Raw genomic sequence first — 4404 nt, forward strand, 5'->3', positions numbered from 1 at the left:
GCGCAGACCCGCTCGCTCTCTGCGACTGCGCGGGGCTCCGCCTAGTTTCGCGCGATGACGTCACCGCACGTACGCGAGGCGGGTCTTTTGCTGCGGTGAATTTCGTGCGTGTGATTCAGCTGCCCGGTGTTATGGCTGCTGTGTCTGCACTGGTGCTCACCTCAGCATGCCTACCAGGCTGCACACCTGCAAGCTCCACATTTCACTGCCCCACTCCAAAGGGTCAGCTATTCAAGAACTGTTTTGGGGTACCTGCTTTGTCCCTTGCTTTAGCGGATATACCAAGGTATTACATATTTCCAGTCCCCGCAAAAGAAAAGGAAAACAAACCTGATCAAATCTCATGTCTAAATAGTCCAGGCGGACCGGATGCTGATGGTGCTGCAATCCTAACTACTCAGTAGGCTGAGCTCTTGGGATCGAAATTAGAAGCCAGCCCGGGCAGGAAAAGTTCTTGACACGCTTATGTCCAATTAATCACCAAAAAGCTGGAACTGGGGCTGTAGCTCAAGTGATAGAGAGCTAGCTTTAGGCATAAAAGTTCCAGGACAGCACCCAGGTTCTGAGTTCAAGCCCCAAGATCAGCACAAAAATAATACTGATATTAATAGTTGTATTTGGTAATTGTATTTTTTTTCAAGCTTGTTAGTGGGTCATCCCCATGTAAGTGAGTGAATGCTGGGGCTTCTGAGGACCCAGGACTTAAAAGGGAGAGTGAGTGGGAGCTGTAGGGAGATGATGAAACAGTAGAGCCTTGATAGTGTGTGCCTGCCTCCCATTCCTCCTCCGCAGTAACTAGCCAAGACTTGGGCCCATTGTTTAATCCTAACACCCAGGGGGCCTGAGCACCTTCTCCATGCCAGCCACTTGGCACACACAAACTCATGAATCCTCACAACTGTCAAGGATTGTACAAGAGGGGAAAGTGAGTCTTAGAAATATAAGCCCAGGGCTGGGAAGGTGGCTCAGTGATAGAGCGCTTGCCTTGCATGCCTGAGGCGCTGGGTTCAATTCCTCAGCACCACATAAGCAAAAAAGAAAAAAGCCGGAAGTGGTGCTGTGGCTCAAGTGGTAGAGCGCTAGCCTTGAGCTGAAGAGCTGAGGGACAGCACCCAGGCCCAGAGTTCAGGTCCCATGACTGGACACCCCCCCCCCCAAAAAAAGAAATATAAGCCCAAAGTCCCACAGCTGGTAAGAGGCAAAACTAGAAGGGCAGAGCTCCAAGACCTGAGCACCTAACAATTGCACATATAACCTCCTACTTCTGGAATCCTGGTGCCTTTATCTGAAACAGAGAGTCACTTTCTACAGTCACTTCAGAGAAGTAGGTCAGATGAACTAAGGAAAGTGTTTAAAGCATTGAAAGGCATTTTTTAAAAGGCTGCCAAAAATACCTGTTGTTACTACCTCCAAGCACTATCTTTGTTCAACATTTTAGATTTTATTTGTGGGATAAAGGGAAGGGGACCCTAGGCCAGACCTCCTGCCTGCCATTCATTTTCCTGTTCTCACCTTGAGTTTACCAAGAAGACCCACTAGAGGGTGTACGGGTGTCAGAAACAGGCCTGGGCACTTTTAAGACTCAGGCCTGGCTGGTGGCAAAGCTTCCTCCCAGGAAGCTTACTTCTCAGGAAGTGCTGGGGCTGGAGAAGAACCATTGAAGTCCCAGGATTTCCATAGTAGGCCAGCAGGAGGAGGATTTGTGCCTGTATGCACTAGAGTGTTTGCTGTTTTTTTCAACCTTGTCTTTTCTAGTAATAAATTTATAACAAAATAACAGCATGAACATGGAGGCTGTCTGGATGATTTCAGGAATCTAGATCCACAGCCTCTTCTTATTCCCTGTACCTCAGAGGCTTGGCAAGAACCATTTGGGGTTCCCCAAACTTTTTTTTGAAACAGAGTCTTCCTAGGGTAGCCCAGGTTGACTTTTAACTCCCCAACCTTCCTCGGCCTTTTGATTGTTAAGATTATAGGTACGCACCAATACGCCCAGCTATTTTCTCCAAACTCATCAAAGGCCAAGGACCAGGAGACCACTGGAATAGAGAGGGTCTCTCAGAGCTTGGCTCTGGGCAGATATTTAATGCTGGCTTCCTTTCTAGAGCAGCACTCCTGGGCATCCCAGCCTCTCATCTTCCATTACTTGACTTCTTCCTAGAATACCTGGTAACTCTGCAATGTGCTTGCTGTGGGCCATGGAGTAAGGGTGATTTCACACATGTGAGAAATGAGGACATAAAGTATCTATGTTTGGAGTCACTTACCAGCTTGTCACATATGAAAACCAATCACCTTCCAGTCAGAAAGATAATATCAACCCCAGATTCTCCTAACATGTGCGTGCGCAAGTACACACACACCCATACACGCCCCCTCACACACACCATGGAATTGATAGGAAAGAACACTGAAGTTAATGTTGGGTGCACCCATCTTCTACCTCAGGGACCCATCAGCATCAAAGGGACCAAAGCAGCCAGGAGAGGGGGCAGGGGTCTCTGCCCTTCCGTCTCTTGGGGTTATTGGTAATAAACTTGTCCATGCTCCCAATGGGTTCTGGTTATCAGAGCTTCTCCTACAAGTCCCTATTCTTGCCCAGTTGGACTTCATGACTTGTGCCCAAAGAGTAAAATACAGAAAAGGAAAAAATACTAACTTTTTAGAGGTGAATAATTGATAGACATCATTTTTACCATTTAATCAAATCCTATGATGAGTCAAGTTCACACCATGTGCTCCCTGATTCCACTCTGAGAACAGCCTTCAAGCTCTGCGATGCTCTTGGCTTGATGTTCCTGCTCACACCCTAGTCCCTATTTAATCATGAGAAAGCACCAGATAAACCCAGATTGATGGACAGTCTACAGAACACCTGATCCGCAATCATCAAAACTGCCAAGGTGGCAAAAAAAAAAAAAGATATAAATATTGAGCAATTCTTACCAGTTGGGAAACTCTAAGGACATATGATCACAAAATGCAGTCCTGGGTGTGGACCTGCATGGTATTCTGCAACAGAAAAAAAGGTATTATTGAAGGAACCAGGAGTGCCGATAGAGCTTATCGTTTGATTGATAATGCTTGTGCTCCTGTCTCTTGCTTAGTTTTGACAAATGGACTGTAGCCATGCAGGATGGTTACAGGAGGTAACACAAGATGGTACCCACTAGGAAGGTGGAATTGTCCCCAGAAATTCTCACCTGGGTCTGCAAATCAAAGTAGTGACTGGAAAATCAGCTGTAAAGAAGATTTTCCTGATGATTTTTTTTCTTTTCTTTTCTTTTCTTTGTTGGCCATGGGGTATGAAGAGTGGGCCTGGGCGCTGTCCTTCAGCTCTTCAGCTCAAGGCTAGCACTCTACCACTTGAACCACATCACCACTTCCAGCTTTTTCTGCTTATATGGTGCTGAGGAATTGAACCCAGGGCTTCATGCATTCAAGGCAAGCACTGTACCACTGAGCCACCTTCTCAGCCCCTGATGATTTTTCAAACCCAGGGCATCTTCATGCTAGGCAAGCACTTTACAATTAAGCTCCATCCTCCAGCCAGGGGTAACTTTTGGGAAGGTGATAAGAATATTATGTATTTTTATTGTGTGATAGTTACATATATACCATTTGTCAAAACTGTACATTTATTTACTTATTCATTTATTTTGTCATTCCTGGGGCTTGAACTCTTTTTGCTCAAGGCAAGCACTACTCCACTTGAGCCTCAGCTCCACTTCTGGCTTTTTTTTTCTGCTTAATTGGAGATAAGAGTCTCATGGACTTTCCTGTGATCCTCCTGAATAGCTAGGATTACAGGCATGAACCACTAGCACCTGGCGAGACTGGACATATAAAATAAATGTCTTAGGGCTGGGAAGGTGGCTCAGTGGTAGAGCACTTGCCTTGCATGCCTGAGGCCCTGCGTTTGATTCCTCAGCCCCACATAAGCAGGAAAAAAAAAAAAAAAAAGCTGGAAGTGGCGCTGTGGCTCAAGTGGTAAAGCACTCGCCTTGAGCTGAAGAGCTGAGGGACAGAGCCCAGGCCCAGAGTTCAGGCCCCACAACTGGACCTAAAATAAATGTCTTGTGTTCGCTTCGGCAGCACATATACTAAAATTGGAACTATACAGAGAAGATTAGCATGGCCTCTGTGCAAGGATAACACGCAAATTAGTGAAGCTTTTCAGATTTTTATAATTTGTGGAGGGGAAGGGAAAAAACAAATTGTTTAAATAGGGATGCAGGTGGAACCATTGTAACAATGGGATGTACAAGATGTTATGTCGAAAAACAAACTTTACAACATTGGCTGGGGATGAGGGAATAGAGGGCAGGGATGGTAAGGGAAATAAAAGAGGAGGCAACAATGCTTGATAAGAAATGTACTCATTACCTTGCTCATGTAATTGTC

At 45.8% G+C, this 4404-nt stretch overlaps 1 non-coding gene across 1 annotated transcript; it reads left to right on the forward strand.

Annotated features, from left to right (window-relative positions):
- Positions 1 to 4079: 4079 nt before the first annotated feature.
- LOC122116330 lies at positions 4080 to 4186 on the forward strand. Its single transcript, XR_006148940.1, has one exon. It is a non-coding gene; the product is annotated as a U6 spliceosomal RNA (small nuclear RNA).
- The last annotated feature ends 218 nt before the right edge of the window (positions 4187 to 4404 follow it).

This window comes from Dipodomys spectabilis, unplaced genomic scaffold (genome assembly GCF_019054845.1).
Source record: "Dipodomys spectabilis isolate Male_0828 unplaced genomic scaffold, ASM1905484v1 ptg000130l, whole genome shotgun sequence".
NCBI lineage: Eukaryota > Metazoa > Chordata > Mammalia > Rodentia > Heteromyidae > Dipodomys > Dipodomys spectabilis.